The 14,605-nt window shown below is 42.3% G+C and overlaps 1 protein-coding gene across 1 annotated transcript in view; it reads right to left on the bottom strand.

The window, feature by feature from the left end:
• The window catches only part of TENM3 (teneurin transmembrane protein 3), a 316,633-nt gene extending 304,972 nt beyond the window's left edge, over positions 1 to 11,661 (bottom strand). Inside the window, exon 1 of the mRNA XM_067721907.1 lies at positions 11,503 to 11,661. The gene's annotated coding sequence lies outside the window, so the exon portion shown is untranslated. The remainder of the gene's footprint in view (positions 1 to 11,502) is intronic.
• Between the last annotated feature and the right edge of the window lie 2,944 nt (positions 11,662 to 14,605).

Raw genomic sequence — 14,605 nt, 5'->3', positions numbered from 1 at the left:
ACACATTTGAAGGTTGGGTAGTCAGTCAACAAGCTTCCATGCTCAGAGAAAGTGTTTTGAGTATATGTGTTCTGGGAGAGGAGGGCTGCTGAAAAATAAAACAAGCAAACAAACAAAACCCTAAACAGAAGATACAGTCTCTGACCTTGAGTTTGCCATCCAAAAAAAAAAAAAAACAAGCAGTAGAATAAATAATTTAACCAATTACATCTGGGTATGAAAGCAACCTACTAAGAGCTCCATGGAGGCTGTAATGAGTATGTAAGATATGAGATATTTTGCAATCATTTGCTGGAAGAAATGAGTTGAGAAGTTAAGATAAGAGTTGACAAGGAAGAAAGAAGAAGGTATGTTAGAAGAAATGACCTGAATGACAGCTTCACACCGCATAGTCAAAAGAGCACCAATATGCAGTCCTGAGTCTGTCACGATTAGCTGTGTAAATTCGAAAAAGTCACTTAATCTTTTTGGGTCTTGGTGTTCTCATTCATTCAATTCAACAAGTATTCCCTGAGCACCACCAAGTGCCAGGCAGTGTTCTGGGCTCTGAGCATACCAAATGTAACAGAGGCTCCTGCCTTTGTGAAGCTTACATTGATAAAATGTAAAATTTCAGAGGAAGTCATGCATTGAAAACAACAGTAGGAAAAGTTCATTGTTGGTTTCTCTCTCTCTACTATCTCCCTTTTATAATTCATCCACCAGAGAGATCCTCCCCCAAACAGATTCTGTTATGTCACTGTGTTCTATGCCAAATACCCAATGGATCCCAAATGAACATCAAAATAAACCCTTTCCTCTGAGATTCAAGTCCTCCATGTCCTGGCTTCAACCAACTTCTCTAGCCTCACCTTCCAAATCTCTCTTTCACGAACTTCATGATCCAAGGAGGTTATTTGATTTTTTTCTCCAATATACCTCACACATTCCACTCTTACAGCTCTGCTCACACCTCCCTCTGCCTGGAAGCCCTGCTCTCCACAACCTTACTCCTCCTGCCTTCAGGCTCAAATATTTTCTTGATATGACACTACGATTTCCTGAGTAGGAGAGAGAAAATCAAGGAGATCCCCAAGAAAGATGATTCGCTTTTCCGGTATTGAAGAGGAAAGTTAAAGTCAGGGAAGCTAGTGAGAAGGATATTAACAAAAAAGACTGTGGTTGCATTGTAACAGGCAGATCCAAAAAACATCTGGTTTGTGGAATCAGCACTTTATGTGACTACTGACTGAGTGTACACATAAATGAAAAGAAATAAGTCTAAATGGACTCCGAATTATATGATTTACGAATAGGATGGTGAAAAGCATACCAGGTGGTACACAATAGGTTTTCAATAAATGCTGAGTAGGCCTTCCCTGGTGGTGCAGTAGTTAAAAATCCGCCTGCTAATGCAGCAGACATGGGTTCAAGCCCTGGTCCGGGAAGATCCCACATGCCGCAGAGCAACTAAACCAGTGCGCCACAACTACTGAGCCTGCGCTCTAGAGCCCGCGAGCCACAACTACTGAGCCCGTGTGCCACAACTACTACAGCCCATCATTTTAAAAAGAAACCAGGTTAACACTAATTAATAATTTAACAGAAATATACAGAATGGGTCTTTCCTTATATGTAAGTGGAGTTGAGGTTGTGTGATAAATAGCATGTATAGAAGAACAGTATCACAAAAGGTTGTTAATTTCAGATCTCATGCTTTATTTTAAACAAATAAAATGGAACAGAAATAGCTACACCCCTGGACCACTCCTCCCATCTCTGTCCTTCTCTTCCCTCCCTCCATCCAGTCCTTTCACAACCACCAATGTGCAGTGGGTATGTATGCTTCTCAGGCACTGAACTTCAGTGCTCTACCGTGGGTTTCAGCTTGCCGCCTCAAATAGTTTAGCCTATGGTAAAAGCAGGCTGATTTTCGTCGCTGACATGTATTTTCACAATGTGAACCAGGCTCTCAGATGTTAGCTTTTCATTGGCTTATGATCGACCAAGTTGTCAAAAAATAAGTGTAACACAGAATTCTCCTAAAGGAACAGTCTAACATACACAGAATTTTATTCTTGGGGAACTTAAGAAATAGAGAAAAAATTCAATATTGGTCTCAAATTTACCTTTATTCAATAGTAAGGTCCTCTGCCCTAGGGTCCTGATGGGGATCTATCATTTTATTAGAGCCTAGAACTAGTTATCTCTGTTTCACAGTGCTTCCATTCCACACTGCAGAGATTAATAACAATCGGCCTCCTTCCAATGAGGTATCTCATTAAAGTACACCCCAGGCATTTAGAGGTAGATATCTTGTTATTGCTAATTGAGATATTCCCAGAAATAGGGGCTGGAGATGCTTTTGATAAAATACACACAAGGAGATGTTTTTTAAATGAAAAAAATCCTATCAACTTTCTTTCTCCATAAATATACTTAAAAAATCTTTAATATTTAACTCTACCCATGTTCTGCATGGAAAGATTTGTACGTTTAAAATTCTAATGCCCAGCTCTTGAGAAACTGAGGTACTACTTGAATAAATATATTTTACTAATAAGCATTTCAATAAACCAGGTGTTTATACTGATATCTGAGCATGAAAGTAAATAATTTTTTTTAATTTATGAAAGACCTGGCACCGTGAGTCCCTATTCCTAACTGGAAGCATAAACGTAAAGATTGAGCTTAGCTTTCTGTATGAAATGTAATATGCATGAAATTTAAATATACTTTAAAGAAATCAAACATATTATCACACATCTACAGCCCTTAGTGGTTTAAAAAAGTCTAAGAATGTTTAAAATAAACAATTATACATTAGAAACAACTATAAAGTTTTAGTTTCTAAATTTCTAAATTTAATTGTTCTGCCCATTAAGGGTTCAGTCGTTAATCTTGACACGTGAAAGGGGCTATAATACAATGCCACTCAACTCTTAAAAAAAAAAATACTAGAATTCATCCACGTGAAAATTATTGCCTTCTGCAGGCCATCTCAGGAGTTACCACCTTCTTCAGATGATGCGGTCATTTCTCAACGTAACACTGACATTTCTCTTTTGAAAAGGCCTCATGGAATGTATTTATCTGTAGTAAATACTCTCTCTCCGAGTAGAGATCTAATACTGTGAAATAGCCAAATGCTGGTTTGTTAGGCCCGTGAAGGAAGGTAAACAATCAAAGTAGCTGAATTGGTATTTGACCAAAATGAGACATGCCTATGTAACAAGAACCATATAACAAGAACTACCTGTGTCTTGCAAATAAACCCAATTTCAAGAATAGTTTCAAAAAAGTTTTGGTCAAGGTACTATGATGGAACTTGGGAATAGTAATTATCTATTCATAATGAGGACAACCACCTTCATTTTCAGAATCTCTGTTATAACCAAACACAAACGTAGCAAAAGCATACACGGTCTACCGAACATTACCCATTTCCCTGGAAGCTGGTGAGTAAGGATACACCTTTTCCAGATTTGCTCTGCAGGGCATGAGCAATCTTATTCCTTAGGCAAGCCGAATTAACAAAAAAGCCAGTATAGAGCCCTAACTTCCCTAACCAAAGACACCCTCACAAAAATGCAAATATATGCATAGAAGCAGGACATACATGTTTACTGTATATTTTATTGTGCATGCTATGTTTTATTACCATCTGCAGTCTGGTTTTTTTTTTTCCCAAGAATTTTGAATTAACTGAAGAAATCCTACAGGACCTCTACAAGAATCCATACTACCTAAAGCCACTGATCTGGTTTACTTCCCTCCTTTCACAGGTGCAACTCAAAGTCAAGCAACTTTTCCAAGGTCACACCACCAGATAATAGCTTAAATGCTAATTTATTTGACTTCCTAAGCAGACGTTCTTAGCATATCAAAACTTGAAAGGAAGGAAGGAAGGAAGGAAGGAAGAGAAAAGAACACCAGATTAGCCTTGGGCACAAAGGAATAAACACAAACATAATTTATCATTTTGCCAGGTTAAATAATTACCATTTTGATGTGTTAATAGCCTTTAATAGTAAAGGCATTAGTCATCAATTAAATAAACAAACCATTAAATAGGGAATAGAAGTGTCGATACAGGCATAATCTACTAATTTTCTAATCAATGATGCTAATCATTGCTGCATATTAGCCAAGGGGTGGACATTAGCTATATCACGGATGATCATTTATAATCATGGGTCACTAAAAAAAAAAAAATCTAAAGAAGATTAAAAACAGAGTAAAATACTAAACACATACTCTCTCCGTAAGTACTTGCTGATAAATTACATGATCTGCCTTGAACGGACATGGAAATATTTGTAACATTCAATGGTGACAATATTTAGGAAAGGTTGTATACTGGCATAATTCTATTCTATAACAGTAAAGAGAACTTACATGTAAAGCAAAGTTAGGACTGAAGTCAGAACAAAATCCAATTTAATATTTAAACTAGAGGAAGAATTCAGTAATGAAGAATGATATAAATTTGAGATTGGAAGCAACCTGCCTTTGTACTTTAGTAGCCGAAAAACCTTATGCAAATCACTTAATCTCTTTGGCCTCAATTTTCTCATCTATAAACTAGGGAGTAAGAATATTTTCTTCATAAACCATCTGCTACATATTAGGTGTTTTAAGATGTCATAATAATTTTTCTTAATGCCAAAACTGGACTGGAAGTCAGGGGCTCTGGGGCCCAGTCACTTCTAACGGAGGGATGTGGTGATCTCCACTCGTCCTCGAGGGAGTGCAGGAGTGCGTCCTGGGCACGCGCTCCATGGCTGACTAGCAACGCAGGTAACTCGTCCAGGCCTGTTTCCCCATCTTTAAAATGGAGATTATGAGTATTTAACTCCGGGAGTTAAAATGCTCATTCTGAAGATGGGATAAAAATAATGTCCATATAAAAGGTATAGCACAGAGATCTGGACTAAGTAAATACATAACAAATCAAAGGTTAGCCCTGCTTCTCCACTTATAAAATAGGTAGTCTGGATTAGGTGATCTTGATTTGTAAACAAACGATTACAGTATAATGTGTCAAGTGCCCGTAACAGAAACCTGTCCCAGGTGCCAGCTCTGCCTGGGGCAAAGAGCAAAGGCTCCAAAGAAATGCCCTGCAGGTAGGCTCTCGAAAGACCTGTGAAAAGGTAAGAAGGTAAGTGGCACCGACCAAGTAAAAATGCTGAAGCGCGGATGGAAAGGTACAAGAGGGGGGATCACGAAGGGCCTGATAAAACACACTTAAGGAATCTGGATTTGATCCGAAAGACATAACGAAGGTTTAATGCAGGGACGGGCCATGCTCAGAATTATGATTCAGAATGACAACTCTGATGATAGTGTGCAGGCTGGATTAAAGGAGGGACAGACAGAAGGCAGGGAAACCAGATGAGAAGGCTCATGAAAAAGTCTACACATGAGACGAGAAGAGCCTGAACTAAGGTCCTTACTGTGAGAGCAGAATAGGGGGAGGTGGGGCGGGATAATTCATTTTTAACATTTTTCAATTCAGTACGTCTGTTTTTAAAATAAAAAGTCCTTATAGACATAAATCCTTTGCGATCAAGAAAATCTGACTTGCCTGACGGTACTATTTCTGGTGATTTTGAGTTCCTCAGATTTTAGTGTTACATAATTCATTGCGTGATGATAGGGTCTGAAATGATATTCGAGGAATTTTGATAATGGGCCAAGTTTTTTCTTCCTTATGAAAAGATGTGTACTTAGTTCTGATTAATTGTAATAAAAAGAATTCAGCAAAAAGTAAAGCGTAAGTGCCGATCATTGATGTTTGACGGCTTTGCCTAGGAAAACAATCTTGTATGCAGCACTTAATTGCTTTAACTGGAGTTTCCAGAAAGGTTAGATCTTGTACTGTGTTTAATAAAATTCTTCCTATAACTGAACAATACTTGTCCAAATATTTAATCAAGAATTCCATTTTAATGGAGTTGACATAAAATACATCACAAGGAAAATCTTGGCCATAAAGTTAAGAAATATAAACTAAAAACCTTCCGGTTTGGTTTTACCTTTTTAAGGGAAGTGACGGCTCTAGGACAGCAGCAACAGAACTACTAAAACTCTTCAAGTCAACATACCTAGACACTTGTAAAAACAAACATTATTCCCACTGCTAAAATTGAGGTTGGCAGGTCTCTCCGTTTAACAGCCGAGAAACAATTTGAAAAGTAGCAGGATAGCAGCTTCTTTGCAAAGAGACTAATCATCACCATTAAAAGATCCTTAAAAGCAAATACAGAACGGTCGGCCAGCCTGATCACCTTAATTTTTAATGAAGGAATACCTCCATACACATCAATGTATGATATGAACGTACGAAGGAAAATCTACTATCAATTAAAAAGAAACTAATTTTTAATTCTCCCCTTCACTGTGATGGCCTAGGATCAGAGGAAATACTATTTGAAAACAAAAAGAAGGAGACAGGAAAAGGGGGATGTAAAGATGTGTCAGCGATAAAACAAGCAGGGGTGGCTGTCATAAAAAAGCCAAATGGCTCTTTCTACCTGCATCAAGGTCACTGTACCGATGACGCGCTCGATAGGATGATAATGCATTTAACCACTTTCCTTGCATCTAACTTTGACCTCACAGATCCAAAAGGCCTTGTTTAACCACCCTGGCCTTTCAGCGTTTCCCTGAACAAAGGTAATCAAGGAGATGTACTGCCCCCTACTATCACAGGAACTGAAAGACAAACTTTTAAGAGCACAGCCAGGTGTCGACTCCTCCAATGTACAACTTTTAGGCGGGAGGTAAAGTGAAATAATGGCTAAATAATTAGAAAACGTGAACAGTGTTAAATTTGTTATATATGGTGGTTTTATTTCAAAGAAAAAGCAGAGAGTTCCAGGCTCCATTTTACAGGTCTCTAGACAGCAGGTCCCCTCTGCCTGCAGGAAACAATTTAAGGTTATGGAAAAAGGAGGGCTGGGCAGACACTAACATGAAAAAAATGTCACGGAAAGGCCCACACATTATTTTAATTTAAAAAAATTTCAGGTTAAGATGTCTAAATAGCAAAACCTAAAGTGTTGTCTACATTAGTTTTTATTAGTCATTTTGGAATGCACTAGAATCCATTATGCTTTCTAAATGTACAAAACAAGACTTTTATGTGAAATAGTATTTAACTTTAAGAGGGGGTGATAACACTGAAGAGAAACTTTCCAAATACTATAGTATGCGGTTTCCCAACTTGAACTATTATTTAGAAGTGATGGGCACTCAAATATTTGTGGGCACTCTTCAATTATTATTCTTCCCTTGTGAAATTAATTTCCCATCAGTGACATCTATGGTATACACTGTTTCTGGGATACCAAAGAGGTAGCTGTTTTCATCCTTTTGTGGTAAAAAAGTAAGAGTAGATATTTCAAAACTTAAACACATAGGATTTGTAACTAAGCAGCTAGGTTCCTAACTAAGATCAACATATAAACACCAATTTTAAAACAACTGGTTTCTTAAAATATTAAAATATATGCCATTTCAAGGCTGCTAAAAATACATATGATCAAATCATTTCTACACATCAAAATGTTATTCTCTATGGGGAAAAACAAATTTTGACGTGTCAAAAAACAAACACACTCCAAATACCTAAACTGAGACTTCAAGTTGAAAGGCCTGAGACGTAAACAAGTATTACAATAAATAACTTTCCATTTTAGACAACACTATAACAAAAGTCATACAAATCTCATGTATTTTATATTATCTATTACTAGACTAATCTGTAATGCCAAACGATCTGATAAAACTAAATATAATGAATTACTATTGTAAAATCTCTCTCACAGAAGAAAGAATTAAGTGTTATGTTGGCTTTAAAAATATTCAGTGTTTGAAGATACGGAATCACTTCATATATAATCACTTAAGATTGATAACTTAGTATCTATGTTTATATGCGTTAAACTTGCCCAGATCAATGTGATAGAGCAAAAAATCTTGCTAATAATCCTAATCTGAACCTTGGGAACTCCTGTCTCATCTCTCCTATTCCTCTAACAGCCCTTATCCATCAAATCCTTTCCTCGACCAGAAAGTTCCCCAACTTGTATTTATGACTGTTGTTGGATTAGCTAAGAACCAGGTCCCGGGAAGATGTAACTCATTAAACACTTCAACAGTTGTGGCTTAGGTTTTTAGCCCTAACTACGTAGAAGCTCTGGTCTAACCCAGAAGGGTACAGCTAACTTTATTCTTAAACAACAACAACAACAACAAGAAGCACCCTACTGCCCCTAATTTACTTATTTACTTTCTCACTGTGACATATCACTCGCTCTCCTTCGTGGTACCAAATTCACACCATCCAAACATCCCTAAGGAAACATATCCTAACACTTCTCAAGGGCTTGGTGCTAAAGCACTCATATCTAGGATAAGATCAAATAACTACAACCATACTTTAGTTTAAACCACACATGCATGTATGCATGTATATATATTTTCTTCACAAAGAAAGAGATCCAGAGTGAAGCAGTAGTTTACCATATTAGTGTAAAATTTAAACTTTTTTAAAATGAGGGAAAAGCTAATAAAAATTACTCAATTAGACAGAAATTTAAAGCAAATATACTGCCCTACGTTTAGCACTTACCTTTGGATTGTAAGAAAGGTGATTTGTTAAAAATCTTTATTCACAATTGTTTAAAGTCTAGAAAACAAAATAAATTATAAAGAGACTGATGTTCCAAAGCCCAATCTTTTAATTGCTGATCAGAGCTGAAAATAGATCCTTTTTTCTCCACTAATTGAATGAGTCTGGTTAAACCTTTTGAAATGCACTTTAGAAAATGCAAGAATACAGCTTAGAACAGGTTCTTTAATTTGGGTCATTTTCTGTTACTTGCAGTAGTGACGGGTGCTTAGCAACGCTGTTCTGGTGGCCCTTTTAAGGAAATGAATACCTGGAATACAGCATTTTAATCTATTTTATGGCATTAATTATCAAGATCGCCGCATTTAGACAAGGCCTCCTTTGCCACTTCCCTACATTATGAAAGGAAGGAATCCTGTGATAAATTGAATATGTGATTTCAGATGACAGAAGATCCTATGCACACCCGTTACCAAGTTAAAAAAAAAAAATGTAAGGACAGAAAAACTAACAGTAAATAGAAGTCACAGAAAGCGTGAGTTTAAATGTTTAGACAAGGATCTTACACTGAAAATCAGTGTTCAGACATCTGTAAGCGTCCACAGGAAGGTGCTTTTTTCTTTCTGAATCTTTGAGGAAAATTAAATTCTATTATGCCACACACTAGGCCAATGATATCTAAGAAAGGTGATGCAACACAACCAAAATGTAGTAAGATTTTATTTGGTAGTTAAAGATTTGCTGAATCTTTTAAATACTGATTTCATAAAAGATGACTCTTACGTGAGACAGGTTCACAAAAACATCAGTTAAATCATGACCAAGTTATTCACTTCGTATTTCTTTTAATGTGCTCAAAGGATTAACTATCAACATGAGGAAACCAGGTAAAATACGGAGCTACCAAGTAGTTTTTAAGAAATCAAACTGCCATGTCATACTCTGTAAATACGCCCATTCACATCTTATTGATAATCACCAAACTAGGTTTAAGAGAGTAGTTATTAAAAATATTTGGAATACTGCTTTCTGTTTTTTCTCTGATCTCAGTTATCACTGTTAAAAGTGCAACTCTTCTCACTTTTCCCTCATAACTACACAATTCATCTTCGATTCCTTGTCCTGAAGAAGGAAGGTACCGCTCTTGTACACCACCATCCTTCTCAATCTTCACAGCTAAAAAGAGAGTAAGTGACTCTCTCTTTGTCTAGAATGCATCCTCATTTCAGTCTTCAAGAGCCAGTTTTTAAAAGCTTTCAACACTTAGCCTCCAAAGATGAGAGAGCAACCATGTTAACGTGCGATCATATTTTGTACGTTTCAATCTACCGGTTGAGGTATAATCGGCATCTGCTTAAATGAAGCATACTTCATGCTTGATTACAAAGTTTAGCACCAAACTGTGTATATCGCAACATACAATGGGATAACACCAAAATTTTTCAAGTTTTTTAACCTCTTAAAACAGATGGGCTCTCCCTGGGGTTTGGGGGTTCTGAACAGTACAGCTGCATTTGAACGTCTGGGAATCCGGGGAGAGAGCGAAACGCGGGGCCCAGAGGGGGCCCAGGCTGCTCTCAACAGTCCGCTACCGCGAGGCAGGGAGGCAGGGAGGCTGGGAGGCAGGGAGGCTGTGTTTCTCAAATGCCTTCCCTGGGTATGTTCAAGCCTTGGCTACTTTAACGATTAGCGCACACAGAGGTCTCTGGATGGCTCTCTGGAACTTTTAAAGCCAGAGAACAAAAGGTTTATTTTAAAAATGAAAACCTTGGCTTGTACAACTCCAGACGTGAATCTGCTTTCAATTACTGAAAGTATTTCCACTTCAGTGGAAGGGGATCAAATCTTCAACTACACCCTCTTAACGGCGCTGAATTTGATTATCTCAGGCTTTCGGAAGACAGAATGGCTTTGGGACACAGCACGCATTTTCTGTACATCTCATTTAGGAGATATTCGGAGAGAGAGAGAGATGCCAGCACAGGGAGAGAGAGGAAATGTGACCTCTCATTCTGAGAGCTGCCACGGATCCTTGTTTTATTTTATTAAGATACACACATAAATGGTAAATGATTCCGACTTCGATAGACAGTGCGCAAGTTATTTCCAAAAATCATTCCCAACTAGTTCCTCCACGAGAGCGACCTGCATCGAAGCACGACGGAAAAGCGGGATTTCTTTTAGAGCCTCTGCCCTGCAAAACCCTCTCCAGAAGAAAATCACACGCTGAGTATTTTGCAGGAGAAGAGCTGCTCTTTTAATCATTAGCCAGATTACTGTGTGCCTCCCTCCCTGCCCCGCCCCGCCCTAAACAGCTGGCACGACGGACCTTAGTTCAGGAAACCGAAGGGCTGATTAATTCCAGCTCAAGGCGGATTTTGAAACCCCGGAGACATCAACGATCCCAAATCACTCCAGCTCCAGATGTGCTCCCCACGAATTCAACACGCCACGTCGCAAAAGTAACAGAACGCGGGGAAAACGCACAGCGCTACCTCCTGGGTTAGCCCTGGACACTACTCATAACAAAATATCCACTTAATTAAAAACGCGCGAACAAAAGACCATTCTCCCCGCAGCTACCTGCACCGCTCCGAGGGACGCAGAGTCCTCCAGAGAGTTCAGCCTCCGCCTCCTCTAAACCCCGAAGGCGGCCCCTCAGGGGTCAAAGCGCCCCCGCCGATCTGATGCTCACGTTGCCTGGGCCCCGATTCGAACCCGCGCAGAGCCTCCTCCCATCCCGACGCCACAGGGCAGGACAGCGGGGCTGCCGCCGCCGCCGCCGCGGTTCCCGGGCGCGAACGAGCGACCCAGCCGCGCGAGGAGCCCCGCGAGGAGCCGCCCAGGCCGCGGAGCCGCCGCCGTCGCCGCCGCCGCTCACCCACCTTGCCGCCGCGCGCCCTCGCTGTGGCCGTGCGGAGCCGAGCCCAGCGCTACCAAGCTGCCGCGGTCTGGAGCGTATCGTGTTACTGCGCCGGGCTCGGGGCTCCGGCTGCGAGCAGCCGCCAGACATGATAGGCTGAGGCTCCTCTGTTTACACCCGGCCGCGGAGGGGGCGGGGGCGGCGGCGGCGGCGGCGGCGCTTAACCCCTTCGCGCCGGGCCGGGCCGCCCCCGCCCCGCCCCGCCCCGCCGGCCCCCCGCCCAGGCGCCAGCGCTCCCGGCCGCGCCCCCCGCCCCCGCCCCCGCTTCCACAAGCACGCACGCACACACTCACACACACACACACACACACACGCACGCGCGCGCAGGCCGGGCGTCCCCGGAGCCGCGTCCCACGCGCAGGGGGTGCGAGCTGCGCCCCGAGCTGCTCGCCAGTCTCCCCGGAGGCCCCGATCCGAGGCCTTCCGCGCGCTCGCGCGCGCGCAGGCCGTGCAGCGCCCGCGTTCCGTCCTGGGCTTCTCCGGCTTGCTGTGGATCTTTGCAAGTCGGTCCTTGTCCGGAAGCGCGACCTGGCTGCGCTCACAAAAGAACCTCCTGCCCAGCATCTGGATGAACCCCGACCCCTGAGCCGCCAGCCTTCACGCCTCACGCGGCGGCGGCGGCGGTGTGGCCTTCGTCCGAACGCGAGCGGTGGCCCCGCGCCCCGTCGTCGCCGCGAAACGAAGTCCTCGAGCTGGCGGGACGCGCCGCTCAGGGAAGGGGGCCGGCGGGGGCCCAGGCGGCGGGAGGGGTCGCCGGCGGGGCCTGAAGTCCGGCGCCGGCGGGCGCGCGCGGTGTGTGTGTGTGTGTGTGTCTGTGTGTGTGTGTCTGTGTGTGTCTGTGTGTGTGTGTGTGTCGCTTGCGAAGCGCAGCGGGGGCACCGGCTCAGCCCGCATCGCCCCTTGGCCTGGGCTGCCGAGGCCCGGCCCCTCGAGTCGGCCCCGGGGCCCGCGGGCCGGGGGGCGGAGCTGCCTTGCTCCTGGATCGTGCCGACCGGGGACTCGGACCCCCAGCAGCGCAGCGCCGTCGGTGGCGCCGGGCCCGCTCCGCCGGGAGGGAGGGCGGTCTCCGGGGCTGCACACAGGAGCTCAAGGGGTCTGAGCGAACTGTGAACGACGCGCCAGGGCTGGACAGCCCGGACCCGGGACACCTACCTGATGCGGCGTTCCAAGGGGCTTCACTCTGAACGCGAGACACTTCGATGCTGCAAGCTCTTACTACATCTTTACTTTAAAAGATTGCCTTCTCCTCCCTCCAGATGCACTTTCATCGTTATTTTTGCGTGGCCTCCGAGCCAACGTCCCTCCTTCCTTTAATTTCTCTTTCTTCCAGAACATTCCATCCCGTTCAGCCTCTTCCTCCATTAAGCTAAGAACGGAATGACGGAATGTTCCTGAGTTTTTAGACTCACCCGTGTTTTCTTCCAAGCCCTGCAAACCCCTCAGGTATTTTCATTAATAAGGAAACAAAGACAACAAGCAGCACCTTGCAATACTAGCATCAATCAGCAGATCTTTGCATCATTAGCTGTCATTCCACGTTTTAACGCTCATCTAAAAATAGTAAGCCAACAAATGGCTACTTAAGAAAGGACCAGTGTTCCCCCCCCCTTCATTTATCAGATTATATCCTTTTCTCAATTTCCTTGATTTAACAACAGCAATTTCTTTTCCCTCTTCAGGTTATCTCTACCTTGACTTTGGTCGCCTTCTACGTGTAATGCTACAGTGATGTGCATACAGCTCACCTGCCTCTCGGTGAATACTCTTCCTCTCCAGTTTTCCTTACCATCCAACACATCCATTGTCATTCACGGAAATGTCTGCTGTTCCTCAGTGTCGAAGCACAGCCTCTGCACCTCAGTGTGCTTTGCTTTCAATAACAATGGCTCTTCGAAAATCCTGACTCACAAACACATTCTGTTACCTGATGATCACAAACATCGTGCTTATTCTTCCCTGAATGATCAATATGTTCCCTCTTTAATTAGGACATCATTAAGGTATCAGAGAAAGTATTTAAACATGCCTCTGACACAGTCTAAATTTCAAAGTTATTTCAAGGTTTTGAAATTCACCTTAGTAAAACTGGGTCAAAAAATAGAACAATAGATATTTTGTGGGGCACTGAAAGACTTCTACTTCTTAGGCAAATAGCCTCCCAAGTCGTAATATTTTGAAAAGGATCCTTTCACAAATCACTGTCACGTGTGTGATTCATGGGGGAGGGCGAGGGGAGGGTTACCTGAAGTAATGCCAGTAAACACTGTAGAATGATTTAGGCCCTGGAATATGAAGAAGGCGTATTCAATTGGAATCTTAGAAGAATGAAATAGGTAAAACGTTGCACCTTGAGAGTCTTCCAGGACCCAGGGACTTGGGAATGCTTCAGATACGTACCCCTGGATTTTTGATGCCAGGTTAGCAGATCTGGATTTGGACTAGAACATGAGGAGGCAGGAAGATGAACCTTCCTCTAATGGAGGAATGAAAGGTTTTAACATCTTAAGTCGCCGCTTGGGTCAAGATGAATCTCAAGAAGACTGATACTTGGGCACGCTCGTTTCCCCAGATAAATGCTATGTAAATTGGTCACTGCTGGGTAGGATTTATTAAAATTCCAATTTAGAATGCTAATTAAGCCATGCCCATCTATAAATATCAGATACAGGTTAGGTAAATTCTTATATTGGACTACCTTGGAATATTCTGCATGTAGATCTAGTTCTACCTTTCCTGAATACGAAACTAATTATTTTCAAATCAGACCAAGAGATTATCCCTTTTGAGAATGATCAAGGACTGACTCTGAACACAGCTGAGCAGCAGCCCACGGGGAAGGAGAGGGAGAGACGGGGTTTCAAACTGATGGTTTCCACAAATACCTTCCTAAGAAAAGATACAAGGGCTTGGGGCCACACCCATCCATGCGTTAAGTCACTGCCATCTTTTACATACAGGGGGTCCACTAAAGTGTCCTATAGAGATATATAATAAGGCACACCTTAAACTGCTATTTTCATCTATTATAGTTTGCCATATTGATGCTGTCAGGAATAATTAGCATT

Source organism: Pseudorca crassidens, chromosome 21 (assembly GCF_039906515.1).
Source record: "Pseudorca crassidens isolate mPseCra1 chromosome 21, mPseCra1.hap1, whole genome shotgun sequence".
In the NCBI taxonomy this organism is placed as follows: Eukaryota; Metazoa; Chordata; class Mammalia; order Artiodactyla; family Delphinidae; genus Pseudorca; species Pseudorca crassidens.
Note: the sequence above shows the minus strand (reverse complement) of the source record. Positions and strands in the feature narration are given on the sequence as shown.